Here is a 14,091-nt window from a genome sequence, read left to right as displayed (position 1 = left end):
TGGAGATTAAAACACGACTTAAAACAGACTTGTGCCTGTCTGCACTCTACATGGGCATGTTGCCAAAAATCCTTTACTATTACCTAAAAACGGCGAGTGCTGGAAGTTTCCATTCCTTAGAAGAAAGAGCACTAAACACAATGAAAACACCTCAGTACACATAAAACTGTATTACTGGAAAACTAAGCAAAAGACAAAAGTAAAAACGATTATTCTGGAGAAAAATGTTCCCCATCAGTGTTAAATGGATTCATAGAACTATTACACGCTGAAGCTTGAGCTCATTTTGAATCCTTAATATCATACTTACTGTCCATCATCATATTCGCTAAGTCACATGTTTGTAGTGGTTATCCATAAGCTCAAAAACACACACCTACATCTTGATTAAAAATAATAATAATAAAAATATATAATAATAAGCACACATCTCTCTCTATAGAGGAGATGGCGTGTGGAAAAAAAAATATATAAAACAAAAATCAGCTGAATTTAAAAGGCTTGAGCAATGTGTGACATGGTTAACTGTCAACAGCTATCTTCAGGGAGGTTTAAAAATATGAATGAAAAATGAATATCTAGTGTTGGCAAAGCAGCTGAATTCAGACATTCTAATCTGTGCTAATACGAAAAAGTTGCTGAGCCTGCACCTGCTCAACTTGCCTGTTTTATTAGACCAGACATGGTCAGAGCTGCTTCCCCCTCTCCATCATCCTGAAAGCGTTCCTTGTTACTGTATTAAAGAAGTTATTAACAACTTTTTCACACGCCATCTCCTCTACATCGCACGTTACCCAAGATAGTTACCAAGAGGAAACTCATCTGTCACCATGATAAGTCACTGAAGCTGGTTTACTTGCTAATGTTATATAATCATTTCCTGTATAATGTGTTTTTCCTCACCACATACATAATAGTTCTCTCTGCAAACATGATTCTGTTTATATTTAAACACTTATTAAGAGTACTCTGTGAGGAAATTGGAATAATGAAGTGATCTGACATTGATGTTCTGCTGACACTGACATCAATGGAGTATGTCAGTTATTGCGACTGCCTACAGCAAGATAATTAGACTGTATTGCCAGTTCCTTGTTCCGTGCATAGCTTGCTTTGAATAATATGGACATCATTTACTTCCAAATCTATGATAAGAGCACAGGAAAATGTCGTGCAAGAGGCTGATTGTTACAAGGAAAAAGGTTGCAACCACTTGATAAATGACTCAGAATGTCGTCATTGCTGGGTACAAAGGCACAATCCTGTTGCCCTGTGCTTCTTCCTCAACACCAGAAACACTCATGTAGTTTTGTCTGAGTCTGACATCATCACACCATCATCACAATTTGGGGCCACTTGTCTTAAAATACCCTAAAGGTTAGTTTCACAGGCTGATCAGAAACTGGAGCGGACCAGTGAGAATGTGCAATAAAGCTCCAAATGCTTTGTGCTCAAACAGCCGCAAAGACAATCTGAGGACAGTTGGCATGGGCCACCCAGAGGCCTGATATCAACATTCTGATTATCAGAAAGCCAAAGATCCACCAATGAAGAAGATGATGATACTTCGAGCGACACCCACTTGCCTTGTTCTTTGAAATCTGGGTAAGTTTAGATCAGATGTTATTTTCTCAAAGTGCACTCTGTATGAGGGTAATTGATACAAAACGCCAGCCTCACTTCACTGCTCAAAAACACCTCACCCTTTCACACTCTTTTGACACGAAGTACCGAATGACGTCGCAGTGTTTGTTGCTATGGATAACACGGAGTGCTGAAAGCTTTAAAAAGCATCAAGCTGACAGGTGGCCACGTAGAGATACCAAACCCCACAGTGCCTCTGGATCTGAGGCAAAGATCGAGCTGCTGTGAGGCAAACAAATGAGTTAAGTTTTTATGTAAATCTGATTACGATTGATTGATTAAACTATTTAGTTTGGGTAAATGTGAGACTTAAAATTAAAATCACTCTTGATTTTTACACGCATTTGAAAATGGCTCAGGAGCAAAAAGAAAGGCTAAAACAAAACGGGTGTTATAGTAATTAATCAGCAGCGATTGCATTTCATTTAGCTGCTTGGTTTTATGTAATTTGTTGATTGTTACCTTCAACTACTTTGTAACAGCATGACTTTGATGAACCCTGCAGGATGTTGGAAAACACCTATGCCAACCCCTCATTTTATTATTTCTCCAACTTGGAGTATTTTTTCCCTTTTAAAAAAAAAAAAAAAAACGCCAGCAGGTATGTACGTTTCTCTGCTTGTTGTATGATTCAGGGGAAATGTGAACTGGTTACGCTAAAGCAGTAGACCAGAATTTGAAAATAGAAAGCCCCTGCCCCCCTCTTTGTTCTACTGCGTCCCTTTTCCACCAAAGGAGATCGGGCATGTTACATGTGCCTATGAGATCCTTGAAACACTGAGGGGAGGGATTAAAACCCCAGTCTCACAGCCTAACCCATTCCATCACCCTGTTTTAGTCCGTGTATGGATTATTTTTCTTCTTGTGCTTTTTATACTACCTCATACCTGATCGGGTTAAAAACAAAAAAACTGCTATTGACCAAAGTCCTCCATGACAGCCTGGCCTGTCCAAAGCCTGAAAATAGAACCAGAAGAGGTGAATTCTCTCTTTGAACTACAATACTGTACTACTACTTCCTGCTATAGCTTTTGCAGGGCTGTCATAGATCGCCAATCTATTGTAGGACTAACACAGAAAGACAATCATTCGCACTCACATTAGAATTGGCAGTTGACCCCAACAAAGTAGGGCACCCTACTTCTTTCGGGGTTTAACCTCCAACCGACGTAGGGTTGGAGGTTCAATTCCTGGCTGCTCTAATGTGTATGCCAAAGTGCCCTTGGGCATTGCTCTTAAAGCACTGTTTAAAGGGCTTTTAAAGCAGAGTAAGGAGTCCATTTGGTGTTTTATGTCTTGCAGCATGAATGACGTGTCTTTCGGGAAAATTTAAATAAACAAAACTTTGCAGCTTTCTGTTGTCTGGTCTTGGTTTATTTAAAAAAAAATCTGTATTTCTGCTTGTGTTTGCTTCTGTTTATCATGTGCTGGCCAAATGGGCTTGTGTGAGCGCCAACATCTGGACTGAGGGTTGTTACGGCCCTCACTTTAAGGTCTATGTTAAGCATAAAGCACATTCATCTGTTTTTTCTACATCATCTGCCATTGCCTCCATATTTTCTTTTTTGTTATTGTTGTTGTTGTTGTTGTTATCTGTTTCTTGTTGTATGAAACAGCAATGGGAAAGAGTTGGAACTCTAACAGCCTTGTCTGTATGAGTTTACTTTATTCACTCATTTCATACTTGGCTGCCATATTTCAAACATTTCTGTTCCTTCGTGAAGTTTGTAAGTGGACTGTAAGGAGAATATTCTAACCTCGGCGAAAGGCAGGGCTGTTGCAATTAATTTGACCAAAGTGAATCTAATAAAGAAGCAACTGTTGCTTCACGGTCCACATTATGCTCGCGTGTAGAAGAAAGTAGCCTATAGCGAACTCATTGATGGAAGCTGAATTGAATTGCTTTAAACTGGACATCAAAAGCCCAGTCACTACTTTTATGATAGCTTCAAAAAGTGCAAGAGAAAAAATGCCAAAAGGCTTAGGTCCTTCCGTGAGAAGACCTTGATGTCTCGGAGCACTCTGCCCAATCTAGGCCACACTACTGAGCAGGCAGCTCTGGAGAGTACGCCATTGTGAATCGCGGCCCTTTAAAAATGCATGTTCGCTCTCGGCTCTGTATCTTTAATGAAGTGTGTCTGAAATATTTGATAGCCTTGTGCTCATTTGTAAAACAAATACGTTTATTTTCATTAATATTTGATACGGAAATGAATATATGTAAAACACATACATTAATTAGTCTGTTTTGATCAATTGTCTCTGTCGAATGCAGAACGTGTGTTTCCGCGCAGTAACTCCCCACAGGCTACTCGGCTGCATATCATTCTCTGGTGCTTCAGAGCGAAACCATTTAATTTTCAAAGTGGGATTTAGCATCTTTTAAGACTGCACACTCAAAAAAAAAAAAAAAGTCATGCATTTTCACTCGGCAGTTTGCAAAATGGATGTTTGTCACTTTGAAATGTGTTTTTTGAAGGATGAAAGAACAGGAATACAAAGATGACTAATGTGCCATCGCAGATAATGACTATGATAATGGAGTACTGATTTTGCCTTCAAGGCTTACAATCAGGTTTGAACCTGTATTTGAGGTTTTGGCAGCCAAAGGGAAGTTCATATGTTACATTTTTTTTTAAATTATCGGAAACTCTATATTTACATATTTGAGGACTTTAGGCCAAGCCGACAATTACAAATAACAAATAACAATATAAACGTCTGGTGGATCAAAATATGAAACAATAGCATTCAAAACAAACAGGGACTGTGTTTATGGGACTCATGATGTCACCATATTATAATACACTGCTTGTGGCTGTGACCACACACACTCACCCATCACTTTGTTAGGTAGTGCTGCTTGCTCAAATATCTAATTAGCCAATCGCACGGCAGCAGCTCAGTGCACTTGAGCACGTAGACATAGACAATACGACCTGCTGAAATTCAAAGTGAGAATCAGAGTGGAGAAGAAAGGTGATTTAAGTGACTTTTAAATGCGACGTAGTTGTTGGTGCCAGATGTGCTGGTCTGAATATTTCAGAAACTGCTGATCTTCTGGGATTTTCCCACAGAGCTGTCTCTTGGGTTTACAGAGAAAGAGCTGAAAAAGAGAAAATATCCAGTGAGCAGCAGTTTTCTGGGATAAATCATCTTGTTGATGACAGAAGTCAGAGGAGAATGGCTAGATGGCTTCCAGCTGATTGTAAGGCAACAGTAAAATAAATAAACCATCATAATTTGAGTTACAAAGATGACAATGTGCTTTCAAATTCAAGTCGTATGCAGAAGAGCACCTCTATGGCAGAAGACCACACCAAGTGCCACACCTGGCAGCTAAGATCTGAAGCTACAGATGGTAGGGTCTGAATCTGGTGTAAAAAAACAAGAAAGCATAGATCCACCCCACCTTGTTTCTATGGTTCAGGCTGCTGCTGAGTAGTGGTGTGTGGGATATTTTCTTCATACACGTGGAGGTCCATGCTGACTTTGTGCATTTATACACCACAGCCTGCCTGAGTATTGCGGCTAACCATGTGCATCCCCTTTGTGATCAAAGTGCAACCATCTCAAACTGGTTTCCTGAGCATAAAATGGATTTAGTGTATTCAAATCTCCTCCTCCACAGTCTCCACAGTCACCAGATCTCAATCTATTAGAGCACCTCTGTAATGTGCAGTGACTGTGTGATGCTATCCTCACAAAATGGACCAATCTCTGAGGATTATTTCCATCTCCTTGCTGAATCCACGCCAAAATAGAATTAAGGCACTTCTGAAAGCAAAAGGGGGTCTCACCCAGTACTACCCAGTATACAATACAAGCAGACATGCTCCCTCTCGCAGCCTGAGATCATCTAATCGAAGGCTGTTGGTAGTCCCTCGAACACATTTTAAGACCAGAGCAGATAGATCTTGTAGAGCGGTGGGATGCCTTGCCGCCATCATTACGTTATCTTGATTGCATTTATTCTTTTAAACAGCAGCTTAAGACTCATTTGTGCTGTGTGTTCGATTGTGCTGTTTTATATTATTGTGAAGCACTTTGTGGTTCTTACTGTGTGAAGAGTCCTATATAAACAAATAAAGTAAGGTACAATTTTGGGCCTCAGCAGATTTGACTTTGCCTAAAACTGCATATGCATAAATCTACCTCTCTGATATCCATTCCTTCAGGTGTTTATCAACAAAGTCTTCTTAAACGCATTATCACAAGGCACACATACACACACCACCTCTTCTTTTGTTTATCTGTAATGTACAGAACGGCTAAAAGTTAAAGAATGTAAATGCATTCTGTCCTTTTGCCACCAGATGGTGATGTAGACCTATATGATTGACACAGTAATATGTGAAACGACCACGAGAGTGCAATGCCATCACACCAACCTCTCATCTGCCAGTTTTGGGCTGCAGTGTTGAGAAGCGTGATGTATTCTCTCTGGCAGCACCTTGGACAGCGGCAATCTGGTGAGTCATTCTGCCACTGTATCCAGGATGTTTGAATCCAGCAGCAGAGGCCATGCAGTAATTAATAACCACATATTTACATTTGGGACACAGCAAGATGTGGGGTGGGTGGGGGGCAGCATGTTTATCTCCTCTGTGACTCAGCTACCTCAGTGAGCAGCAACTGAAACAAGGAAAACCTTCTTTTTTTCCCCCTGACTGCACCAGCAACATTTTTTCTACTTCTTTTCCCCATGACATAAAAAATGTACTATGTTGCTTTTTAACCCCTTCACTGAGGGGACGGTGACTTTAATGCTGTTTGTTTTATATCAGAAGTGCTTAATGCAGCGCTCAGATGTCTTGCCAAGAAGAACGCAGATGCCTATTGAAGCAGAACTGTGAGCCAGGTATGTTGTGTTTTAAAAGGCTTCTTTTTCAAGTGGTGCAGTGGTTTGGCATACAAAAGCTTCGTGTGGGTGAATCTCATTGTGCATTGCTAGCTTTCTGCCCTTGGCTCCATTGCAGGGAGCCAAGCCAGTGTTGATGAATATGAGAAGATGGTGAAAGACAGGCGGAGACGCTGCCAGTCAATCAGCAGGGTTGTCTGGCCCCTCTCCTTCACTCTCTGGGGGATAAGATATGTGTCATTCTCCCATGAGGCATCTCACCACGGCGCTGCCTCCATCTGCCCTTTACTGTGCCAAGTCCTCTCCACCTTACTCTGTTTCTGCATGTTAGTCTGCATAATTCTACCTCTCTTCTCTTCTCTTCCTGTTTCCTTATCAGCCTATCCTTCATCAGCTCAACCTGCTGCTTCCCATCTTCCCATCGATTCCTGTGGATTTGCAGCTCTGCAGTGCCTCACAGCGACACCCTGTAATCCTGCTGATCTCTCATTCGCTGGTTTATTTCTCTTTCTCAAGCATGATCGCCACTCCCTCCTTCACCTCTTTGTTCTCACCCTCTCTCAAAAAAGCTGGTCAAAGACAACAAGCAAAACAAAACAGGACAACAGCAAAAAAAAAAAAAACTAAAAAAGAAGCACCGAAGCATTAGATTACTTACGGTTTAACCAGCGGAGCCTAGTTCGTTTGTCGCATGAAACAAAAGTACCACAGAAAAGACGTGGGACTGGTTAGCCCCAAAGCATTTTCCCTTTTTATTGCACTTGTCAGCAGCCATATCAATATCCCCAAAGCAGCCATGAAAGGCCAATCTATCCTGACACAGCAAGTGTAAAAGTGGCTGTTTTAACAAGCTCCACAACTAATTGGCTGTGTTTGAGCTCTCTATTCATTAGTAGCTGAGGTCACGCTATTCCAGCAGACAGGTGTGTCCACCTCCTTGTATCGTTCTCTCTCTCTCTCTACCTATCTAACTTTATTTCTGCCGTGCTCTGCGATTCGCAGGAGGCGTCCTGCGTCTTGTAAGCGTGCCCTCCACTTCAGCACGGATCTGATTATCTTTGAAAAAACCAGTGTGCAAAAAGTGTCATGCATCACACGCACGCTGCACATTACACGTTCTAATTAGCAGCCATCCTTCATTCCTTCACAGCTCATGAAGACATGAAGACATGGAGAAATTACACCTGAACTTTTTAAATGAAATAAATAAATCAATACATGGTCGCATTCACACATGTAGTATACAGACTAAATATCTGTGTCTTTTTAATGTAAATCACCTGTCTCAAATAACCTCTTTATTGGTAAAAAAAAAAAAGAAAAAAGAAGATAAAGAATATCAGTGACTCTGTCATAGAGTGCATGGAGACCTTTTCTAAATCTCTTGTTTTCCCGACAATTTAATTATATTATATTATATTTGTACAGCCCAGTATCATATACGGCGGTTCAAATGGCCTCACAGGCATAAAAGCACATACATCCACACAGACATATACAAAAATTGTCTGTAACTAAAGTATAAGGCCAATATGACAATGATGCATATGGTCTGTATCTTCCAGATTAGCAAATGTGGCTGAACTCAGCAGGCATGACTGTGCAGTTAAATTAGTATTATTAAAAAGTGGCAGCAAAAGCTAAATGGGTCATTTTCTTGAAATTGTCTGTAAAGTTTGTTTCCTTAATATTTTGAGTAGGCTGTTTCAGAGTTTGGGGTCATGAACTGGGAAAGCTGCTGTCCCTAAGGCAATTTAGGATTTCATACACTGTACAAGTAATACATTGAAATGCATTGTGTACAAGCAGTAGAAAATACAAAATTTACTCAAATACCATCAAATCTTTGGCATCTGTATTTAAGTTGACTTAAATAACTCGGTGATTATGAGAATCACTGCTGCTCAATTGGCTTTCAAGCAAATGCTTGATTACTTGAGCAATCAGAACTTTCATATGTATAGCGGATTGAGTTCTTGTGTGAACACAACCCATCCATCCTTATTTGTAGAGCTTGCAACTCATATTCTAAAACTAAAGAAATTTAGATCATACTGAGGTAAAACGATATGATTAGTTAATGTAAAATACACAACGGTTGTGTAGGTCAGTCCATTGGCAAAAAGTCTTTAAAGCAGTATACACTTGGTGTTATATGGCCATAAATTGCTTTTTGATATAGTCATGTTTTATGAGGCGATACAATAGGCTATATCTCCTTAAAGGTTGGTGGTCCAGTCTGCATGTCAAAGTATCTTTTGGCAAGATTTTTCCTTACATGCAAGAAGCTTGAATCCTTTCTCTCTGAAGTGACCTGTCCAGGGTGTAGCCTATCTTTTACCCTAGTAGTAGTAGGCACCAAAAGAACTGCCCGAGCCTTTGAGTGAACAGATACCTGCCTCTTCTCCATGACACTGGTCCTGATCTATCCCCCATCTGTCAAGATACAGCTGCACATATGGTTGGAGGTCATGGTTCTTGTTTGCGAATGCTCTTTAGAGCCATGTGCAGTCCTCATACCTCAGCCAGTGTTAAAACTTATATGAACTAACTCTTCTTCCCTGTGATACACTGGTGTTTCCATGAGACATCACCCTTTCGGAGTCAGCTGTCAAAACACTCTCTGGAGACGGCGTCAGTATCCCCGGTGTAATCTGTTTTGGCAGACAGCTGATCCTTGCTGAGTGAAGCGGCTGCCAAGGAATCTGGTCTGAATGCCAACGCTCCCCTCTAGTCTCTCACTTACAACAAGTGAGCCGAGTCATTCTCAGGGGTCAAACTGCTAATCAAAACAAAGGCATTAGCTATTCTTTAGGAGCGTACAGAAAATGCTTTTCCTGCTGTCTTACACCCTTGCTTAGAGTCAGCATTGAAGCGCACAATCCAAGCAATGCTAATCTCACAGTAATGGTCAAACCATTGACTCAATAATGCTTTCTTTTCAGCGCTGCCCTTTTCCACTATTGACTCTGGGTACAACGCTTTGCTCATTGACGCTTGCTAGTGATATTCCAGAAAGTAGATGAGAGGGGGTTGGAGAGGTGATCTCACTATTATCCCCTAGACGCTCCTCTATTGTGGGCAGATCAAAGTGGTATTTATGCTAGGCCTCTGGATATGTGCATGCCACACTGCTGTACAGAAGGATACTCAAATGCAATATGAAAGCCTCCCCATTAATGGATGAAAGGTTGTTGGCCTAAATCATCAGATGGAAGCCTGATTGCTTGGGGCTAATCAGGCCCCGAGCAATCCAGTGTTATTATTCCAAAGCATCAGCAACATGCAAAAGGCTGCCTCCTTTCTTAATAGTCAAAAAATAAAACTACTCATTTTTTTTTCTGCTGAGGATTAGATGGTCCTGATAGCATCTATCAGCTATCTGGGCACAAAGGATTGGAAACTTAGAAAAACACCTAGCTTGGGGCTTTCCAAAGTTAAGAAAATCAGGTCTCTTAAGCTCACAGTCTGTTACTATTTCTATTACTATATTCTATTTTCTACTACTATTTATGGGCGCAGAGTCTCCACGTTAGACTGCACATAAAAGACAAAGGGTTCTAAGCTGATGGTAGCGAGTGCCATCCATAAACTATCCAGATTCAATTCACAGATGGATGAATATTATTAGTCATAACTAATAGACTAATACATTTCACTCAGCAAAACTGAATGGGCTGTACCACACAGCAATGTCCGTTATTTGTCAGACATCTGGATTAAAAATGCGTAGAAAAGGGCACCGACACCACAAACGCAGCCATGAGCTCCACTTCGGTGACTTAAATGAACTAAGGCGAAGCCTACTAGACCACTATGGGCTACAGCTCCTTCTGATGGCATATTGATCAAAGCCTTGCAGATATCCTAATGGATGACAACATATAGGTTTTATAGGTTTTATGAAACTATCTACAGAGGACGAAAACATTTTGTACCAGATTTAACCATGAACAATTTAACATGAAGGTCAGTTGGAACCAGTTTCAAGAGGCCACTAGAGGAACTGCTACATTTGACACTTTAAAAATGTTACTTTTTGAAAGCATTTTTACATTTGCTTTGTTTTGTCCAGTCGTTGGAGATGCTGCTCGGTCTGCACATCCCATCACCGCCCAGCAGTAATCTTGGCTATGCCCTTATGGCAGTTATTTCAGGCAGTTATTTATTCCACTATACATGGACTTACTCCAGTGTAACAACATGATTTGCAGGGTAGGTTTCCCAGTTTGGCTGCTATAAACATGACACCTGGCTTTTGGGGTGTTAGGAGTGGGCTTATTTTAGCCAGTGGATGAAATCGGGGGCTGCACCAAAGCCCAGCATATGAAAAATGTGGGCTTTTTTTAGGAGTGACTCACCCAAAGCAACTCTAGTGCAGCCAGTTAAAAAAAAAAAAGAAATTGGAAATAAACACAAAAGCTTCATTTTTTTTTGTTTTACATCACAAACAAAGAGAACAAGACAACAACAAGATACTTTTATTCTTAAAGTACTTTAAAAATCTACAATGTTCACTTGTAATCTGTCATGAAGTTAACGGCACTCCTTTGCTTGGAGACCTTTCATACTGTGTGTTCTGCTTTAGAGAAACACTGAATGATTGACTGAACGATTCATGTTAGAACAAACTGCTCTCATCTGCTCAACTGTGAAACTTTGAAACAAAGTTTTTTTTTTTGTTTTTTTTTTAAAAAAAAGGCTCACCTGTAGCTACCACAGTTGGAGGTGCACATTGAGTTTATCACTTTGCATGTAGGAGCTCATGGCCTCTTTCAGCCTGTAGTTATGATCATAAGTGATGTCTGCCTGTGTTCCAGATGAAAGTACAGGCGTTGATGTTTTCATTAGGTCACAGACGCTGTGCATCAGTCTGGAAAAAAAAGCCTTTAATCTTTGCAAACTGCCAAAGTCTCTCAGGCTGCTTTCCTTCTCCTTAAGGGATTTAGACATCAACCTTCTGAACCTATCAAGTACCACACGTGCATCTTTTGTAGTCAAGCGATGCATGTTGAGGAAATGTCAAAAAAGCCTCTGAAATGTTAAATTATTAATCACTGTTGCAAAAATGTGCAAGCCACCTTTGGCAATATCAAACTCAGACAACCTGTAGCTTCAGAGGTGACAGTTTAAGGTTTAGGAAGCTGCTGCTGATGGCTTAAATGTTCCTAACGTATTTATTCCTTCATCACCCCCCCTCATCAGTGTGAACTTTTTCCTCTGTTTGCGCATGTTCATTTTACTTTTACTTTTTTTTCTTACTCTGTCTATAGGAAAAAAATTGTAAGAGACGGTGGCATTTGCTGATTGCTGATAGTGAACGCACTGCATGAGGCAAGGCTTGCATACTTAATGCCGGAAGGCTGCAACTCCGATTGCAATCAGAGGGTCTGAGTGAGGGAGAGGGTGGGAGGGAACAAACAATAATACTTCCAAATTCAACAAGTGCTGTTGCCAGAGGGCACCAGAGACAGGGAGAAGAGTGGCTGAATAGGAGGCCAGCACAATTTACAGCTGATTCTACATAGACCTTTGCCGCTTTGTTTTTCTCTCCCCCTATTTTCCCACTCCACACACACACACACACATCTCTAAATCTATGTATTATAATTCAGTCCTATTTCTGCAGCGGCGCCTGTATAGAAGCATCCCATAAACTCATTTAATATTCAAGCCATTTACTGCATGGCAAACACCCACCACTGTAGATGTATGGAGGATGTATAACCATTTTCCTGTTTCTTCAGGTAATAGGAGTAGCTGGGCAGGAAATCAGAGGGGGTCGGGAGAGGTTGAGGAACTGATTAACTTGTCTTCATGCAAATGCAACAGTGCGCCATTCTGTATGTGCTTCTGTGAAAGTGTTTGTGGAGCACGAACTTGATGGTAATATGAACTGGCCATGCTGGGACTTGGAGGCAATTTTCCTAGCTCATAAACAGCAGGATGTTGAAATAAAGTCAAGAGGGAGGGCAAATCAGGAATTGCAGGAAGGGCTGTGTGTTTGCATAATATATATGTATGGAAAAATATCATGCAAAGTCTTTGCTAAATAAATTCTCGCTGTTGTGCAGCGTTTACTCGTAGGTTACAATTCTACCTTTTGAGGCACGCACGTAAGGCTCTCTCCTTCAGTGACACTTGGAGGAAGATTCTCGGGAAAGGTTTGCCAAGGTTTTGGCCTCTTGTATCTAATCAAGTCTCTCTCCAGGCTGCTTGCCCATTCAAGGCCTTTGCCTCTGTCAGACTACAGACAAAGACTTGTTAAGGATGTAAACTCCTGGTGACAAACTGTGCTGTTACTCTAGGGGGGCTTGCGCATATCTTGCATGCAGTACACTCAGTCACAGAGAAAGGCGACAGCATAATCATGCAAATTTTTCTTCTTACCTATCCTCATAGCATGCTGAATTCTCACTGCAAAAGACTCGATTCTCCATTCTCCTTAGCTGTTGTTCTCCCCACGGCACACAGTTTATTCATTACTCCATCACCAGAGTGGCATGGGTTAATCTCAAGTGACAGGATTCAGAGGCCTTACATCCTTTGGCGAACGCTCACAAACGGGTGGCGCATGGATGTTGACTTGATCGAGTGCGGCTCTGACAACTGTAATTATCCGCTGACAAGTTGCAAATCAGTGGCTTTAAGGAACAGACTTCTGAGCAGGAATGTTCAATCCAAGCTTCAAATGGGCTCAACATGTTCTGCGAGGAAATTCGATACGGGCACCCATTGTGTTGCGGGGCATCTCATGCATGTTATCGTTGTTCCATCAGATTGTGTGCAAGAAGTCCAATCCAATCCAAGTTTGGAACCGTGGAAACACAAAGCACAGAAGTTTCCTTTTCAGCTTGCAGCACCAAACACTACTTGCACAAGCAGTCAATAAATATCTGAGACAATCTCCCCTTTTTCACCCTTATATCAGTCAGACTCTAAATCCAGTCTGGGATGCATTCACTGCTATCTGATCCATGTTGTCACATTCCCTACACACACTCACACATACATACACACACACACACACATATATATATATATACACACACATCTAGGTGCCAACAAAACTACGCCAGTTTGCATGGTTGCCTCTATATTTCATAATGTGTCATGTAGCAGTGTGAGATATGGTCCCTGATTTCATTTATGTGGAGCAATGGTGGCTCTCTTATCAGTGCCGCAGTGAAATAGCTGTGGATCAGTACCATTAATATGTCAGTCTCGAACTGATGGAGTGTTTACACGCTGTAGGGAGTTACAGAGGAGCATTTGGTAACTGTAGCAATTTAGGAAAGTTCACATAAATGTAGGCATTCCTTCATTTTACACTGACGTGAATCTGATTTTCACTCCAGTAAGCTGCCACTATTGGGCGTGACTTTCTTGTGTTTAAGCCAAGATTTGTGGAAGGGCTTTGTGAGTGATTATTTTCACATATGTGAAGATGAATTGTGGATAATTACTTGTGGAGTTCCATTTACTTCTATCACTATCTACTACTTGACCTTTTTACAGTGTTGACTGATGAGTTTGTCAAGCACGTTACTGGAAGTGGGATAAAAGGAACGCTCTGAATCACACCG

The sequence above is a fragment of the Aulonocara stuartgranti genome (genome assembly GCF_965226115.1).
Source record: "Aulonocara stuartgranti genome assembly, chromosome: 22".
In the NCBI taxonomy this organism is placed as follows: domain Eukaryota; kingdom Metazoa; phylum Chordata; class Actinopteri; order Cichliformes; family Cichlidae; genus Aulonocara; species Aulonocara stuartgranti.
Note: the sequence above shows the minus strand (reverse complement) of the source record.